The following is a 20071-nucleotide window of genomic DNA, read 5'->3' on the forward strand; positions in this document are numbered from 1 at the left end:
CAAATAAACTAAAAGCACAACAGTGATTTTTCCCATTTTTGTCCATTTTGCATTAAATTTTCAATGTTAAATTTAATGCAGTTTTTCTTTTGCAGTAAATATACTGATTGCTCAGTTCTATGCCAAACTGAAAGTCAATACAAAAAGCAGGCATGCTTCAAGAGTGTAATAATAATATCAGTTTACATAGCTTAGGAGTTTGACATCACAGATACCAAACAAGTACTTCTGGAAACCAATACACAGTGATGGCTTTAAAACACAGTCCAGCATTAAAATCAAAATGGCAGTTCAATTTGAAATACTGCAGAGGGAGCAACAAAAACTTTTTGCAAAAGAATGGGGTGGGAGAGGGGGGAAGAATCCAAATCCAAAAGATGTGTGTTGGATGCGAATGTTTGTTTCCACATACCTCAGACAAGTGGCAGAGGAGTAATCCATTTTAGAAAAGACGCTGAAAGAGCCTGATGTCCACCTGGCAAATTTCTTGTGCTGTTTAAAAAAGCAAGACGGTTCAGATTATGAACCGAGTCATATCTGCAGTATTACCACTAGTGCTGATCTCTATGTAAGTAAAAGCAAGGCTTGCCTGCTGTGTATACAGTTTGAAAGATTTTCACTGTCAGGAAGGAAAAAAGGTAGCAAGCCCTGCACCAAAATCTTGGGTAAGGCATTTGGCCTGGAACACAGCCTCTGTTTGAATAGGGTAGGATTAGCTGTATACCTCTGCAACTCTAGGCTTTGTAACCTTACTGCCTTTTTACTGTGCTTAATATTATGTTCCAGTTCGTGCTTTGCTCTAAGGAACAATATGACCCTTATTAGATAGTTATCACTCCTAAATGATGGTTACGGAAATAAATTCCTTAAATTTAATAATAGGAAAACAATTATAAGAGCTGGCAAACATCCAAAAAATATAAGGCCAATGAAATCAATCTTGTAACAGAACCCTGTGTTGCTAAACAGACCTGACTGACTGCAGCTTGTGAAAGGTTTTAAAAATCCAAAATTGGATCTCCTGTCTTAGCCCACACTTAGTATAAACTACAAAGCAAGCATTCTCGTTTGATTGAATAAAAAACCCATTGATACCGATACAAACGAACTAAGATCTATGATTAAATGTCCTGCTGACTTACCTGAGACACCAGGCATTTCAAATATACTATGAGAAAGAAAGCATCAGAGATGGTGATAATGAAATGCTGTCTAATAAACTTGTTCAGGATTTCTAGCTCGAAAAAATGCCAAGTATTTACAATTGCTGCATTCTCACTGGGGAGGGGGGAAAGAGAGAGAGAGACCTCTGCAGTATCCTTTCTGCTTCATCCTCGGCTTCCTGTTCTGAGGCTCACTCTATGGTACCTAATACAAATCAGCAAATAGCTTGCAAAAAAAAAGGCAGATAGGGGGAGGAGGGTGGAAAAAAGAGAGAGCCATCACCTTACAAGACAGCTCCATCTACTGGCAAAAAGAATGAATCTGTGGTAACCAGCATTTTTTTTCATAGCTCCTCTGGCCATAACAGCATTTTTAACAAGTTTGTGCATATTTATTTTGTAGAGTAATATTCTTTCTCAGAAGAAACCAAGGACAAGGACTAAAATAAAAAGTTATTTTAAAAAACTTAAACAAAATATCCAGAAAAGTGCCTTTATTGTTTTCATTTTTAAATATTTAACCATTTACTTCTGAAACATAAGCACAAGAATACAACTCAATTCTTCTTGGAATAAATGATCTTTTTATACCAAAGCCCATGTATTGTGATTTATGATGATGACACAAGAAGGTTGTCCAAAACTGGTCCCTTGCATTTCACAACTGACTACCTTTTTATCACCATCTTATTTTATAACTCATTACAGCATATTAATGGTATATTTACCATTGTGTAGGACAGGATCAATTAAAAAACCTTAATGTGCCAGCGTGGTATGATATCATATCCATACATAACAAACTGTCTTGCCCATCAAACATTTTGTTAGACAACTGTGATGTCAGAACCCTGTATTACAAGGTTTAGAATAGCAGCTAGGCAGCCAGACCTGGAGCCTTTACAAAAAAGCTGCTTTTTAAAATTCAAACTGCTAAGTGACAGTGGCTTCCAGCATAATGAACCTACAGCTGCAGTGGCTCATGGCTTCTTTTTTATTGCCAAAGCTAAATCTGAGAGAATATACACTTCTAGTTTTGCTTTTGTGACACCCCCCCCCCCAGTTAAAACTGGAATGGCTATACACAAATACTTTTCAAAGTTATATCTGCATCCACACTTGGTGGGTATTGAGTAACCAATGTTTTAAAGAGAAGAGGACAACAAGCAAGGTGGTAGCAAGCAGACCAGGATGAGGAGATATTGAGAGGAAAAGAGGAGAAAATAATAAAGCACTTGCTTCATTATATAACATGAATTTGGCAAGTGCAGATAAAAACAAGTATTCATCTGTATATAATGACTGTTTTCACCAGTATAGATACTGAACATTCAAATGTCTAATTCAACAACTCTAAAAAGTCTATGATAAATTAGAGCTACCAGAATCAGTCTAGATGCTGCCCTGACAGGATGCATCATGACTTATTTTATATATAACACAGTGAGGAACAACCTTTTTTTGCAGGCATGCCACAAATTAGCCCCACATCTTCCCCCAGTGTTATTCCCATCCTCCCTCCCCTGTTTGATCAGCTGTTCTGTTTCGTGTTCCCTGTTCTGTCCCCCTACCCAATCTGCTGCTCTGCCTTCTGCTCTCTGCCTGATTTGTTTTCTGCTCCTTGGCCTATCTGCCACTACGTTACCTATCTCCTCCCTGGTCAGCCTTGTGCCATGCACAGTGACTGCCTATGCCACTTGTAGCACCTGTTGCAGGTTGACACCCCTATACGAACATACGGGATTTTTGTGATGGTATCATTTGTGCCATATTTGACTTATTCTATATGGCAGGGGTTTTCAATCTTTTTTAAGGAGTGTACCACCCTCCCAGAGGGGGAGGGAGGGCTGACAGCCAGCTGGACATGAAGCCAGCAGCACACAGAAGTTGTGCAGAATGGTGAATGGCGGCGGCAGGGGGCGGGGACCTCACACGGCAGCTGCTGCTGCCATTCACCACTCTGCGCCACTGCCGCACTCTGCTTTCCTGCACTGCTGTGCATACCCCCTGGGGCCGTCCCAAGTATACGCAGGGGTACATGTACCCCTGGTTGACAATCCCTGCTATATGGAACTGAGATCCTTCAACTCCCACTGACTATACTGGGATTTAGGGGGCTCGATCCACCCAGCAAGTGCCTTGCAGCTTAATGTCCAACTTGTGAATATTTACTAATAGTTTGAGGTTATAAGCATGTTTTCTAACAATTGCAATGAATTTAACTTGATATATGCTTAAGTGTTTGCAATGCAAATACTAAAATGAGTAAATGAATGTAAGTGGAGAGGTAACAATTTTAGACTTCTAAATATTGAGTTAAAAAATAAACCCCCCCTAACATTTGGTTACTGAGGTTTTAAAAAGCCACATATATATATATAAAGATGTGTGCATGTTAGAACATTAATAATTCTATCAGAAAAGGCTATTGAAAATAAATTATTTTCTTGAAAAGGATGCAATTCAAATGCCATACTTTAAAATTAAAAGTATGTGAAAATAAAAAGTTTCACAGTTTCTCATAGATTAAAAAATCTATTATGTTTTTACTTTGTATGTTAACTTTAACTTTTAAAATGCTATCATTTTACTAATTAAAGGTCCTAGACTCAGAAAAGTGGAAACAAGTTTTGTGTACAGGGCAAGAACACAATGGACTGCAGTTTTGAAAGGTTTTCCCCTTTAATACACCTTAAACCTGACTCAGAAAGACTTCACATTTACTATGTGGCTTGTGGTTCTTCTGCTAAGATGAACAGTGAGATCACCAGTTGTAAGCTTTACATCTTTTGTTAGTCTGTATGTAGGCCACTGAACAGTTGGCAAGCAATTCAGGCTGGTCAATTGCTATCTAAATTGCATTTGATTCCAGGAACTAGAAATGTAAAGATCCATGATCTAGTACCATTTGGTTGCATCAAACAAGCTTCTGAATTGTTGGGTTCTTATTTAGGTTTAATCATTTGTCATTTATCCTTCACATATATTACAAAGTTCTGCAATGTCCTTACATTACTTGTAGAAAATCAGTTCCTTGTGGTGATTGAAACACCTTTGAGACAGAATCCCCTTCAAGGTTTGGAACAATTTATAAGCATTCAATCAGCATTAACTGTCTCATTCCTAGGGGAAGTGTTTTTTAGCACATCTGGAAATAAAAAATACAAAATAGTGGCAAATGCAAATCTGTAGATAAAATAAACAGCAGAATATTCATTCATGAAACTTAGAAGTATAAACTTGTTTCTGATCATTTGTGCTCCAAGCTACTTTTATTACATATGCACCAGCTTTGAATTGTGTCATTCTCAAAATGGACTAAATAATTAATAAGAAAGCAATACCCCCCAACTCAAATCTAGACAGACAAAGAAATGTAGACATTGCAGTAAAAATCTTTGATGTCTTTAGTGAGTTAGTATATCTACAGGCATTTTTAGTCCAATACTTATACTGACTTTTTAATACACACTACAACATAAGAACTCTATATTTTCCCCAACTCAATCACAATTTTATATACTTTAATGAGAAATGCATGCACTATAAAAGTGTACATTCCTGAATAGGCCTTAAAGATCTTCCTTCCTCAAGTATTACTGGTAGAGCCTAAACTGTTTTTCAAGACAACATACTTAATATAGACACTGACTTAAGGTACTTTAAAGGACTTCTTAAAGAATATGGCATAGGAGGTAATTATTTTGGACTGGAGCTCAAATTTCATTGGTCACACTGTATGTTAAGGTACTCACATCTAGCTCCATCAACTTTTGAGTGGCAGAGAGAACCTGTATCTCTTCTATATAAGTCATCTGGCCTGGGATTTGAGGGGGTCAGGAGGTTCTCTCAAGGCCATAAGTCCTTACAAACAAACTAAACTTCCACCATTTAAATCCTCACCATATTTTTAATACCTGAAAGCCAAATACTGAAAAAAGAACTTAATGTATATCTCTCAGCAAAATGAACATCACAGATCAAATTACCTGCTCCCAAAAGAAAAAGGAGAAGGAAAAGGAGTCATTAAAAAACCTACCTTGTGTCCATATGTTTAAACAAGAGAGATACCAATGTATAGCTAATTAATAGAAATGAACACAAGTAACTTTGTGATATATGTTTTATTCACCTTGTTAAAATCCTTGTCACTCTTTTATTGCAGATATAGTGAAAAGTCTTCACATCCACTGTGAAGCATGAGTAATCAGCTCCAATTGGCGCCCGTACGTATGCCTCACAATTGTTATGAGAACCCTGTGGCTGCAGTAAATCCCATATTTCCTGAAACTTTGCTCCACAAGCACCAACGGTTAATGAAAATGCATAGTGGAGGATTGAGCCGTTCAGTCCTATTTCTGTTCTTGCCTCAGCCTGACTCTGACCTATCCTCAGGCATTTCTGTACAACTGAGAGAGGACAAACTACAGAACTACATAACTACGGTATCAAGGTGGTACACACTTCCTGGTTAATACTAGCTTTCTTTGGCGAATAGCATGACAATATGTTAAGGGGGATACTGACTTTTCTTAAAGCATAAACAAGTAAGTTTGTCAGTATTCCTTCTGAGAGGCTCCCACTGCAGTGCAGCTCCATGTTTTATGATGTCAGAATTAAAACTATGAACCTTACATTTCTTTACTATTCTGCAACACCATTTAAGCTGTAAACAAGAAGGCCTAATGTATAATATGAAGAAACCTAAAGAATTACCTCTCAAAAGTGCAGTGATGAGAAATTACAGGAAGCCAAACAATTATCAAAACTGAAAACTATGCTTTGAGTACACGCTGAGAACAATATTATCAGAAATGCTCAAAACATACATTTTAGTTGCCAGGGACTTGTACAATCTCCCAGTTTCTCTTTTGCTTGCTTGATGCTCTAGGGTTCGTATCTAATCCATGAGATGTACATGGCTTGGAAAATGGGGAAAGGAAAGAGTCCTTAATTACCCAGTGAAAGAATCACTACAGATCCTGCACTGGCATGAGGATAAACTAGGAAACCCAATGGGTTCCTGGAAGAGCTAGACAGCAAACAGGGCTGGAAGAAGCCACCCTTGCTGAATAACCAGGAACTAAAAAACCATCCAGACAGAACAGAAGATTGCTGTTTCTGCCTTTGCACAAAAAAAACCAACAAAACCTCAGATAAAGAAAGGTAATTTTTTGTACTGAAACTAGAGACCATGTTGCTCAGTTATACAATGTCGGTCTCTAGAATAGCAGAGTTGCATATACATTCTACATGAAGAGATTTGTGAAATTTTACATAAAACTAAACACACACAAAGAGTGGCAGTCCGGACTGTAAAGGATTTGGATTTTTAAAAGCTCAGGCCCATCTGTAAAATTTGTGAATTAAAACATTAGAGGCCTATTTACATTCAGAACAGAAGTGAAATAAAGTAACACTAAGATGCTAACAGCTAGTTTTTTTTCAACTCAACACTAAACTGTAAAGGTTAATTTAGCAAGTACATAGGCACAACCTACAAACATATTACACCTACTGCCCAGTTATGATGGACAGACCCAATCTCAGGTCTCCTTCATGTAATGTGACGTTCTCAAGTTTTTTACTGTAAATTGCTCACAATAAAATAAATTCAAATTGTTCAATAAAAGAACTAATATCACATATGCTTATGCAAAATAAATTAGTCCTAAATAGCTTTTAATTCATAGACTTGTAGTATTTTTCTTTTGTTCCTTATATTTAGTATAGTGTTCAGGAACTTTCAGATTTAGCAGGCCATGAAAGGACCTTATGCTGCAGAAAATTGTGGGCTAATTACTTGGGACAGGAGCAGGGAGAGGGTGCCCTAGGAAACTCAGTTACATAGTATGGAGAGAGGAAAAAAGTGAGGGATATTGTGGGGCAAACCAGGATAGTGGCCATTGTGTTTATTAACTGAACCCTTCTATATGATTGCAGAAAAACAGAAGGCAGCCAGTAGTCTATGTCTTGCAGTAGCTGATACAGAGTGGCTTCATTTCATATACTGTAGTTTGGACTTCAAGGTTCCATTCCTCACCCCATATTGACATGGCTCAACACAGCTTGTTTACATGGGTTACATACTCTTTTATGGACATTAACACTTCGTATGCCAATCATTCATTTGGGCCTCACTAGGCTGAGATACTGTGACTGCCTTTCTCTTTCCCCAATGTAGAAAAAAGAACATAAAAATAAAATTAAAAAAAGACAGCACTGAATACTTAGGAAATAAATCAATGACTTTTATGAAATATAATAAATTGTTAATGTCTGTTAACACTTCTTGAGTTAATACTAAAAACTAGTGCTGAAAATATTTAATATTCATAATACCCTATCCCCCTTATTACATTTCACCTTCATATGTGTAAGGACAAAATATAACAACTCTGCTAGAATACTGTAGGCCTAAACCAGTTAACAAACTTTCATCCGAGCACTAAGAGTGCATCATTACAATATTACATGATACTCAGCAATTTTGTTCTAAAATTCAAAACTGGTATTATACAAACAATTGTTTTAATAGCTCACTTGTGAAATTTTTGTATATTTTCAACTACTATTACCCTCCTTTTCACTTGTAAGCAACAGAATTACTGAAGTTAAAACAGATGTTTTCAGGGTATCAAACAGAAGTTGTATTTTTTTTTTAATTTAGCTTCTCGGTTCACAAACTAATTAATAAAGTTCTTAACTTAGCACCTCTCCTAAATTATACATATAGTAGCTCTGATCATCACAAGGGAAAAATCCCATTCAGTAAATAGTGAGATAAAACCATTATAAACAGTCAACTTTAACGCTTGACTGCTGTGCCAGAGGAGACAGAGCTCTTAATAACCATGAAAGAATAAAAGAACTATTTACATCACTTAAAAGCAAAGTGCTACAATCATTATAACCATTTTTTCATTAAATGATATAAAGAATTGTTTTGCAATATAGGGAATAAAGTGTGTCAAAGGAATTTTCATCATCCCCAGTTAAATTTGTTTTTGAGCAAATATACATCTTTATTTTTATCTGAATTCAAGGCAAGGTCACATTTTTCTCATGTTGCATTTCTTTTTTACTTATGATCAAAGACAGCTGCTATAACCTGTATAAGAATATTATTTAAAGTTAATGTGTGAAAGGGTCTCTTTCAAAATCCTAGCAGTAAGCTAATAGAACAGAATTGGTTGATAAACATGCTGACTGAAGTTGTTTTCTCTAAGACATTTCCAATACAAAGGCCACTTGCTTTTCCATATTTGCTAATGTATTTAAATTAAGTAAGCACTTCAATTTTAAAATTACCACCTCCTTCAATTCAGTCCTGCCAATCCTTTGTTTTGTTGAACACAACAATGCTTAATTGCTGTCCAAGGTGCTGTAACACAAATGTGGGCTGTGAAATAAAGGGCTCCAGATACAGGCAAATATTGTCAAATGCATTCCATTGCCTCATTAAACAGTTGCCATACCTAAAAAGCAAGCTGGCCTTGTTGAAATTCCTTACATGAGACTGCAGTATAAATGGTATGCTGTTACTTTCTAGGGCCTAATCTACTGCATTCCGTTAGTGATCATCCTTTTTACCACCTGAAAACCTTCACTGTAGGAACATTTGGTAACAGTCTATAGACAAATCAATTTCATGGTTTTCCTGGCCTGTTTTTCAAGGACAGTGTTAAATTTAAAATATTTCTTTAAGATCTACCTGATATATCACAATCTGATACAAGTTTAGTCAGCAGATGCTGTTTTGGCATTCTGCAGAGAAGTCATTAAATGCAGTTTTATCTGCAGTATTAGGGGTGTACAAATCCATGCAGTCATACAGTAAATGATATCCACATATCCTATGGGTTTTCAATGTTGCCATTAAAAGTAGTTTAACAAATCAAAGAAATAATATATAAAGCAGGGTTCTTAATGAAGGAAGCATATATGTAATTTGAGGCAAATGCAGTGCAACAGCCAACAATTGCAGCAAATCTCTTAGAGCTAATAGCCAAATCTAATAATGCTTTCCCACAACACCTTCAAGCAAATGGATTTTGTTCACTGTTTAATCAGTCAAATCAACAATAATCCCCACAAGGATAGAGAAGATGTTATTAAACAAACTCTAATTTATGATTCATTTATTTGTAAAGTGTCTTAAAGCTGGTATAGCTAGAAGAAGAATTACTCTGCTTATTCAAGCATGCCGACAAAGCTGGTTTCTCCTAGCAATTTATCTGCATCTCACAGCAAGCCTGAGTCATCTGCATAGAAAAATAGCATATTTACCATTAAATCATGCAAAAAAACATTTACCCAAGAAGATGTAGCAAAGGTCAAAATCCAACTTCCAGACCCCATGAAGCAATAAGCTGAAGGAGGAATTCCACCAGCTTGCTCAGGCCAGCAGTGTCTCTCCTACACTTGACCTAGACTGCCTTACATAATGAAGAATCAGTGCTGTATCCCATGTGGTAGAGCAAGCTGAATGTCATCGCTGGCAGGAGTAGGTAGTACTGGCAGCAGGCAGGCTGGTAGTTAGCATGGAAATCACGAACTCTTTTTTTCCTGAGAGCTGCGGGAGAAAAGGCAAGAATCAAGCAGAACTGCTGGTGTCATTCCTTCTCTGGAATGAATGACCGGAAGGAATGAGGGTGCTACAAATGTGAGGCAGACAGCAAGTGCAAAAGCTGCATCTGTGCTTAATATAAATGTAACACAATTCCTGTCACACTGTATCTAAAGGACTGCATAGCTACAGCTAATAAGAGAGCAACAGCAAGACAATGTGAGGAAGGAGAGGCTACTGCTGCATACACTTGTCTTTTTATAACCCTTTATGGTGAGTAGAAGAAAACCAAAGAAGGTATTAGAGAAACTCTAATGTTGTAATTAATTTCCAAATGGAGCATTTTATTCCCCTAAATAAATCTTAGTGCATGTTGGTTAACTAGTTTCTGGAAGAAAAACCATTTGTGTTTTGCCTTATGTGGCATTACAGAGGTTAAATTTGTTACCTTAACGTGGATTTTGATATTTTTAAGCAAGGCTGGGAAAAACATATTCCTGGCTCTTAGAGTTTTCAAATTACTCTTTGGAAGAAGGATTGGTATTTCTAGTCTATTTTCTGAAGATGACCTTTTGAGAATTTCCTAGATTATTGTTATTTGGAACATAGCACTTCCTTTCTGTGGAGGGCACAAGGGGGAAAACACAAATCTAAGGCTTAGACAGAACCTTAGTTGGAGAAAAACTTGGAAAGATTTTTGCTACAGAGGAAATGTGGTTTTATGATTAATTAAAATTACTGCATGTGATTTGGATTTCTTATTTCTGGTTTTGTGTATTGAATAGTAAAAAATATTGTGAGTACTGGGAATGTAAATACAGAACATAACTTATTTCTATCATGAAGATATTATGTGGATATTATATATTCCTTCATTAATACAAGAACTCTTGAGCTTTTCTGATTATATTTAAAACAACCATGACTTAATAAGGAGAAACCATTATGGTACATACGTGCCTTTATCATAAGGACATTAGCAATAGCTAAACAGTGTTTACAATGAATGTAGCAACTGAAATTTAAAAAGAAGCATAAAATATTTAGCTATGATTAAAGCTGCAGTATATTCAAGTAGTGATGCTTTTTGCTGTTTTTTCACTAAGTTAACAAAATATCTAATGTCTGAGTGAACAGATGCTATGGTAAACAATACAACCGTTTTCAGCATAGCTCTGAGATACTAGGTTAAACTCTTATCTGCATGGAATACCAAAGGAGCAACTCGGTGACAACACTGCGGCAACCCAAAACACCAGGTCACTGAACTCTCAGTGTACTGCAAAAGATTTAGCCCCCTTCTGAAAGTACAAAATAGCAAGAGTTAAATCAGGTTTACAAAGGTCACCTGGGATATTATATTCAAATGTGTCCACAGTTGGCAGAATACAAGCCTGTTCTAGTTATTTGCTCCGAAATGAGTTACTAATTTGGGAGGGGGAGTAAAAGTCTGTAAACTATCCCCATGCCCTTTTCTTTTTCAAAAATGTTACCATGTCTTTTCCTAAAAAAGTGCTAAACAAAATATGCAATATTTCATATAGCCCTTTCTCCTTTCACTATAATAATTTTAAATTATATAACAGTTTTTGATTGGAAGGGATAGACAGCTCTTGACTCAGTTAAATAGCATATCCATAGGTCTAATGTCTAATTTGGAAAACAATTTAAATCCAAAATACAGTAAGAATAGTATACTTGCACTGAAAGTTGTGTTTATTGTCACATTTAAAATCAATGCGCTGTTAACTGTTTTAATGCAGCTGTTTCATCAACTTATCATGTTATGTTAATCACAATGTTATAGTAGATGTTTTCACTTACTTGTTGACATTCATTATTAATATGAGTGTTACAATCAATATTTTTGATATTTCAATTTATTTAATACAACTACATGTTTAAAAAAGAAACTGGCAGGCAAAAATACCCTAAAGAGTGTATTCACATGTCTGATCAATAGATCATGCAGAAGAATCATATGCAGATTGGGGAAAGTAGAGCAGCAAGTTCATTCAGTCCAGCTCCATATGATTATGCTCTCCAGACATGTGAGACATTAACTATTTGTACTCTTTATCTTCTGTGTACATGCGCATACGTATGTATTGCACAGAAGTCAGTAGTGACCCATATATCTATACATATTTTTGCAACTTTTCTTTAGGAAGATCTGACACCATTTCCATTATTTGCAGAAACCTTTGAAAAAGCAGCAGAGGGAACTCCTCCACACTTGAGAAATGCCTCTTCTTCCTGTGACACTCTATTCAGATTCTACTGCAGTATAAGCTATTACTAATTGCTCTTTTTCTTTTCTCATCTGAATGCCTCAGGAACATTTGGTGCATGCTAAAATACAAGCTGTACACACAGCTTTCTAAGGTTGGGCTAATCATGTGACCAAAACAACTGCACAGCAACTCACAGTGTACTACACACACCTGGAAACACCCAAAGTAGCTGTAATGAGAGGGTGATAGAAGAAAATCAAGTTCCTTAGACCCAGTACATGGTCACTGTAGCCTCTGCTGCCGCTCATCATCTGGAGTTATCTAGGGCAGGAACTATGCCAGGCAGAGCCAACCCTAGGGGGCAAATCAGGGTGACTGCCCTGGGCCCTGCAGAGCTGGGCAAAGCAGCAGCGTGGAGCTGGGCTGCTTGCTACCCCCCCACCACCGCTGATGATGGTGCAGCAGCTTCCTCAGGTCTGGGATCAGAGCAGGGGTGGGTCACCGCATGGGCTGATTTGCCACAGGCCCCACACCCTGCTCCGGTCGCTTCTGATGTCAGGATTTCCCTCATTCCATATAAAACTTCCCTGGACTCAGCACCTGGTCCAAACAGCCAATTCCTGCTTCTGTGGGTGCCACATGGTATTGAATATCTTTACTTCTGCGGTGATATACAATTAGCAAATGTAAAATTGAAATACATGTTTACATTTATAGTTACGTAGTTGAATTGATATAAAGAACTGTGCAAGTTTCTTGCTAATAAGTCAACTAGTATAAGTGCAAGATGTATGATCAGAAATCCTATATCACTTACAAACCTAAGAATCATGAGCATTCATGATGCTACTTGCTTTTTCTTTGGCAACATTGGGTAGTTTTACACATGCTCCATGGGTGGGAGGCAGTGCTTTAATTTTAGCGGCTCCAAGAGCTGCTCTAATTTAAGTGCCGCAGCATCTCATGTATCAGTGTCCCCACACTTCAAAATGGTGGCGGGGGTGCTTGAACTAAAGCTCATTCTACAAGCTTTAGTTAAAGCATTCCAGCCACCATTTTCAAGTGTGGGGATGCTGATACATAAGATGTGGAGACTGGCTGAAGCACGGTAATTACTACACTCCAGCAGACTCAATTAATCAAGTCTGCTTCAATTGGAACAGCCTCCATGCTCATGTACAGGCAGCCACTATTCATTTTATGTATTCACCTTAGTTCTTGTGATTCTCATCTTTCCTACCCTGAGTGACTTTTACTACACTGAGGTTAAAATGCTGCATTTTAACTCACTGAACACCCACGCAGTAGTATCATCATAAATAGTCAAGAAAGCATGTAGAATTCCAAGCAGCCTGTACAAATCCATTGAGTTAATTATGTAATATTTACCATGAGTAATGATTTTATGTATTTTTGCTTCTTAAACCTCTCTCTCGCTCTCCCTCCTCCTCTCCAGCCCATTATAATTACACTCAGTATTACCGTGCCCCAAGAGCTCTTAATGTTACGTACTGCTTAAAACTTTTTGCTTTAAATTGTCTGAGCCAATTTAGTGGTGGGTAGCAGATAGTATTGGTCTATTTTAAGCAAGTTAACAATATCCTTCATGGAAAAACAAAAGATTTCCTGACATCAAATGAGCTTTGCTCCATTGTTCTCTTCTCAGCCAGCCTCCATGATAATGTAAAGGGTATGTAATTTGTGGTGATGGTGACAGAATTAGTCACATATAGAGCAACAGAACAAGTGTTAAATGACCCATGTTTATTACATTATAGAAGAGCAATATTTACCTTGCTTCTTATGGTGCCCTACCAGCTAGAAAGCATAATACTCTGGCAATTAGGACTTGTAGTAATGATGGTATATTTTATTAGACCAAGAAGATTTTTGCAAAAAAATTCTTTAACTGCAAGCTTTGGGGTACAAACACCCTTCATCAGGTACTGAAGAAAATATTGTAAAAATTCTCCTGGGTAGAAATGAAAGTTCATATTTCATAGAATTTCACAGAGGAGTCAATAGGTGGAAAACCCTCTGGGCAGTCAGTTCATAGCTGGTATGAAGCCTCTCACCTCCTGTGAGGATCTGTGATTATGCAAATTACTTTAAAACAAAGGCAGGAGCAGGATCTCAAGTTTCAGGTGGTTACAGTTGCTTCCTGCTTGGGAAAATATGAAGATTTAATTTTTAAAAATCGGCTAAAATTCAATGTATTCCATGTGTCAGGACCTGGAAGATATTGAATTTTAGCCAAGTTTTAAAAATGAAATCTTCATATTTTCCCAAACAGGAAGAAACTATGACCACCTGAAACCTGAGATCCTGTTCCTGCCTTTGTTTCAAAGTAATTTGCATAATCCCAGATCCTCACAGGAGGTGAGAGGCTTCATACCAGCTATGAACTGACTGCCCAGAGGGGTTTTCCTTCTATTGACTCCTCTGTGAAATTCTATGAAATATGAACTTTCATTTCTAGCCAGGTGAACTTGTGCAATCTTTTCTCCAATGCTGATAAAAGGTGTCCGCGCCCAAAAGCTTGCAATTAAAGAATTTTTTTGGCAAAAATCTTCTTGGTCTAATAAAAGATATCATCTCTACTGAGTCCTGATTGCCTTTTCCTTCTAAACCAGTATGGCTACAACCTGGATACCTAATACTCTGGCAAAAATTAACACGGCTTGGTTTTTTAAAGGTTCTTTGTTAAATTGTATCATAGTGTGACTAATTGTAGGACAAAGCTGTCGGTTAAGAAAACAAGGCATAGAGAATAAAAAATAAAATATTGATGCATAAAAGGTACTTGAAGCTGGAACTGAAACCAACCTGAATTGGGTTGCTGTACTTTATTATACATATAATAAAAGGAGGCTATTTTTTATTGAAGGCTATAGACATGCTAAAGAAATACTGACATAATTATTTAATAAGCAATTGAAAACAAGTAATTTTTAGTGGTTAAGTGCCTCAAATAGTGTAAATTCATCAAACATCAAAAAAGGTTAATGTTTTGTAACACTAGGTGGCCAAATGAAATAGTTAAGAATGCTAACAATTAAATAAGCCTTACTGGGCTGGTTCTGTGCAAAGAATTCTGTAGCAGGATATTGATGTGTCTAATCTACACTGCCTTTGCCAACTCTCAGTAAACAGAGTGATTTTTCCTCTTGCCACATCAGCTTTAAGATGCTTTCCACATAAATAAATCATCACCTGAGGTTTGTTCAGACAAAGATACTTTCCATCTCAGCTTTCATAAAAACCTAAAATGTTCCAATAGTCACTAACTGGAGAGACTCCTACAGCATCTCAAGATGCACATTCTTTTTTAGTCCTCCCCTGACCTTGATTTATTTTTTTCCAAGGATATTCTGTCTTTATGTCACTCAAAATTAGTGATTCAGGCTGAAATATGTTCTGCACTGGCCTACAGATTTTACAAAGTACAAAGTAGTGCAGTAACAATACTGTGCAAGACTATGGTCTCAAGACCATTGAAGTCAGTTGTCCCAATGATTTCAGCGAGTGCTGGATCAGGCCCTTAGCTTTTGGCATGTCTCCATTCCTTTATGTATACATATTACTTTCATTAACAGGAATGAGATATGGAAAGAGAAGTAGCAGCAAGTATGGGGGGTAGGGTAGGGATTGCTTAGGGGAACGTATCTTAAACATATATGAAATACATGTCTGGATAATTAAAGGAAAAAGGTGATGTTCACCTTCTGCTCTTGTTATGTCAACAGTTTCTGTGAATTTAGACTAAGCAAACTATTAGACAAAAGGGATCTGAAGCAGCCCAGAAAAGTTCTTTTCAATAACAGGCAAGTGTTCAAGCCTGATAGTGATGTATTAAATTTGAATTGCATTCACTTCCTAGTGCATATTTTGTATGAGATAGTCATATCACAGTGACTCTTATTGGGTATTTACACAAATAAATGGCCTTTTTTCCTGCTGTTGGTTAATCAGTCTGTAACTGATGCCAGTATCCTGTTCTTTTTTCCTCCAGCAGGAAGAGGTACAACCCAAATATTCTTTTCTTCCTTCACTGTAGAAACTACTATACAGTATCTTGAACATGTATCAAAGAGTTCTTCAAATAATACAGTATTTCCAGGCACAATACATTACACATTTAAAAATTGTTCTGTTTCAAGGTTGCAGAAAAGATAATCATGTTTTAAATTCAGATGATCTCTGATACCATGATACATAATCTAGAGGAACTGCCTGAACAAAAGTGCATGCACTGAAGGCTACTCAAACTTCCTAAGAATCTGATGCTACCCAATAAGCATTTTTATATTAAAACATATGTTCACATTTTTCATTTTTGTCTTCATGGCCCTAGGAGCATAGGGCTGAAAAGAGCCTCTTAGTCCTCTTGGTCCCCTGCATTTGCAGGCAGCCATTTATTCAAAGATAACCATTTATACCTACATCACAACTCCCTTTGTACCATCACCTGAATCCTCTCCTTGTCCAGTTCCTCCTGTCCTCTATCAATTGCTCTAGCATACCCTCTGCAATGTATAAATACTCATAACCAGTACTAACTTGCATCTTAAAAAGCACAATTCATCACTTTAATGTTATTCTGAACCAGTTTCTGTTTCTCTCTTTGCATTTGGCCCCTTTTTAGAACTAATGTAGATCAAATACTAGGAAGAATACTGTTCAAGTCCTCTCAAAAAACACTTCCATGCCTTCTTCACTGCTCTTTATTAAAGCTGGACTACTCTGTGTAAACAAAGTTTCCACTTTCCTCATCTTATTTAAATCTCTCATAAAAAACCTCACTATTACAGTCATGGCTTTACATGGCAAAGCAGGCTGGCAGAAAGGGAAGTTAAAGTAAGGTTCTCAAGCCTTCTCTTTGCTTGATCTGTTTATGAACCTCCATTCTAGCACGTTCAATTTAGATTGTATATGGTCAGTTCTCTCTTAACTGAGCTGATCATCCCATTTTTATTATTATCATCCCAAAATAAATAACGATACATGTTTTAAATTACTTTGACTTGGGAGAATAAATGTCCCTTGTGTAATTATCTTAGAAGTTGTAGTGATGGTACAATGACCTGCAAATAGTAAGTCAGTTGATACCAAAAGAACAATGTCAGAAAGGTGATTCTGTAGCCACCAGGCAGAACAGATTTATGCTTTGGCACAATAAATGAACCATCAGCAGTAAAAGCTAGAATGACTTCTTTCAAAACTTATGTATAGCCCACGGCACTCAGTATTTAAGATACTGGTTCAGCACAGATGCTTAACTGTCTAACACAGAAGCCTGAAAGTAAGCCTTATTGCATAAAAAGAAAGACTGGTCACATTCTCTAGCAATATGTAAATAAATATAGCCAGTGTTGACTTCTTGTTTAACAATATCAATTCATCACTTTAATTCTTTTCATAGTTTCATAGTTTCTAGGGTCGGAAAGGACCTGAGCAGATCATCTAGTCCGACCCCCTGCCATGGCAGGAAGAGCACTGGGGTCAAACGACCCCAGTAAGGTGGTCATCCAACCTCCTCTTAAAAACCCCCAGGGTGGGAGCCTGCACCACCTCACTTGGAAGCTGGTTCCAGACTCTAGCCGCCCTGACCGTGAAGTAGCGCCTCCTGATGTCCAACTTAAACCTTCCCTCCGCCAGCTTGTGACCATTGTTCCTGGTCACTCCTTGCGGTGCTCGGGGGAACAGGGACTCCCCCAGCGCCTGCTGATCCCCCCTAACCAGTTTATAACAGGCTACAAGATCCCCCCTCAGCCTTCTCTTTTGAAGGCTGAACAGGTTCAGGTCCCGCAACCTTTCCTCATAGGACCTACCCTGCTGTCCCTTGATCATACGAGTGGCCCTCCTCTGGACCCTCTCCATGCTGTCCACATCCCTCTTAAAGTGTGGCACCCAGAACTGGACGCAGTACTCCAGCTGCAGCCTGACCAGTGCCGCATAGAGGGGGAGGATCACCTCCTTTTATTAATTTATTATTCTCAAACCTATATAGCTTCCTTTCTCTCTCTGCATTTGGCATTTCAACCTCTTTTTTCAAACCATTCATGTAGGTCTAATATCTTTCTAATCCTTTAATGTTCCATAGAGGCAGGGGAGGATAAAGGGGGGGGGTGCAGTGGTGAAGCTGCACCCCTCTTTCTGACCATGCTGCAAAGAAAGTAAGAATTCTCCACCTTCCTTCCTCTCCATGCTCAAAGGAATATCCTCTCACTGTACTCTTCCCTCCCATCCCCACCTGCCACTGCCAGTGTCCCCACAGTTGCCAGGATGAGAGGAACTCGTGCCCATTCCAGCTGGGCTGTGCAGAGGCTGGGACTCAGCCCAGGACTGTGGTGGTGGCAGCAGGCAGGTGCACATGTTCCCCACTCCCTGCCTGCTCCCTCTGAGTGTTCCCCACCAGGCCAGGAGCAGGCATGAGGAAGGGGAACATCCTTGCCCATCACTGCCACAGTCTGGTTGAGCATAGCCACCGAGCAGCCTGGCTGGAATGGGACAGGAGCTCCCCTCACCCCCAAGACGGTGTGGACAACAGCAGTGGCAGGAAGGAAAAAGGCAAATGGGCGGGGAGGGGATGTGCCTCTGAGCACAGAGGAGAAGAGAGGGGCTGGTAATTCTTCCCTTTTTCGGGACTTTAGTCCCCAACTGCTTCTCCTGCAACAAGTTCTGCCCATCCTGGTAGGGAGGTGGGGGCATGAGTGACTCTTGCCTCCTGCATCTGGGAGGGCACCCACAGAAGCTGCCAATGGCACCAGCCCTATCAACAGCATCAGTGTTGGCTGTCAGGGGGGCACCAGTCCCATCGGAGGGGCACGTGCACCCCTGTGCACCCCCTATCAATCACCTATGGGTGAGGGAAAGGTTGGGACATAAGGTGCAACCACCTCTGCAGCACTGGTTGCTGCAGCTGCACCTCTTTTGTAAAATCCTGGAATCCTTTCTGTATACAAACGTGTCATATTTTGTAGCACCAAATGTGATGTTTCTCCAGTGCATCATAATGCTGTCGGGGGGTCTCACTCCCCCAGCATGCCATAATGTTCTGCTTCCCACCTCACTTCTGCCCCCACCACTGCCTCCAAGAGAGGAGGGAGGGAGAGCAGGGTGGACAGTCACTGAGCACAGCCCTGAGGCAGCATGGTCTGCCCTCTCCCCCACATGAGCATGAGACAGGAACCAGGTTCTCCTGCACAGTTCAGCCATGGATGGGGGCTGCAGCTCTTCTCACTACAGGTAAGCCCAGTCCCACCCTATGCTCATTGACAGCTGAGTCCCAGGGGGCTACACATTTGTTCCCATTTCAGGGACAGAGCAGTGAGACAGCAAGCTATCAATAGGGAAGCAGAGTTGCAGAGCCACACAACCCTGACTCGTAAGCATCTCACTGAATGCTTTTGTAGCGACTGTGGCACTCCATTTGGGAGGTTTTGCACACTTCTTCATGTCTTGAACCACTGCATTTTTGTGAAACCTCAAAGGGCTGCAGTATTTGTGGCACTGCAAATGCACATCTGTCCTTGGCCTCTGTGATGTCTTATTTCTCTTTTCATCTGGTCACTATAGGTCTTGCTTATCCTATACAAAACCAAGCCATACCCTTCACATTCAGTTAAAATACTTAGACACCTTGAGACTTTTAGGGTCCTTAACACTGGCACTTTCACGATGTGCAGTTCTTCTTCATAAGCTTCATAAGGCTTAAACTTGCATCTATAGTTTTCCTTTCATATACCTGTGTAATTTCCAGGCCAAAACTCTTTCTAGGTGTTCACTAGGCCTGTGCAAAGCAACTAGTATTCACTTCGGATTCAGATTCAGCCGATTCAGGGGACAGGGATTTGATTCAGTGATTTGAATCATTGTTCCAAATCGATTCAGCTGGATCTGATTCAGAGATTCAGCTGCTCCTGAATTGGCTGACTCTCTGAATTGGACAGGCTCCATCCCCCGCCTGCTCCCAGCTCTTTAAAAATACAAAAGGCCCCCACTTATCAGCTCTTGCCAGGCAGGGGAAGGGGGGAAATCCCCACTGCACCTCCACTGCCCCGAGCTGCATGGGGGCTTTGACACAAGTTCCCCAACCCCTGCTC

The 20071-nt window shown here is 39.0% G+C and overlaps 1 protein-coding gene across 6 annotated transcripts in view; it reads right to left on the bottom strand.

Annotated features, from left to right (window-relative positions):
• The window catches only part of LOC109301517 (sodium channel protein type 1 subunit alpha), a 231210-nt gene extending 221210 nt beyond the window's left edge, over nucleotides 1–10000 (bottom strand). For 4 of the 6 annotated variants that reach the window (XM_019522727.1, XM_019522722.1, XM_019522728.1 and 1 more), the window contains exons 1-2: nucleotides 9480–10000; nucleotides 413–492 (exon numbers count right to left, since the gene is read on the bottom strand). The gene's annotated coding sequence lies outside the window, so the exon portion shown is untranslated. Of the gene's footprint in view, nucleotides 1–412; nucleotides 493–1142; nucleotides 1342–9479 lie in introns of those variants that run through there. The other 2 variants (XM_019522723.1, XM_019522724.1) reach the window with 2 other exon arrangements.
• Nucleotides 10001–20071: the final 10071 nt, after the last annotated feature.

This window comes from Gavialis gangeticus, unplaced genomic scaffold, assembly GCF_001723915.1.
Source record: "Gavialis gangeticus isolate Ggan-Ray unplaced genomic scaffold, GavGan_comp1, whole genome shotgun sequence".
Taxonomy (NCBI): Eukaryota; Metazoa; Chordata; order Crocodylia; family Gavialidae; genus Gavialis; species Gavialis gangeticus.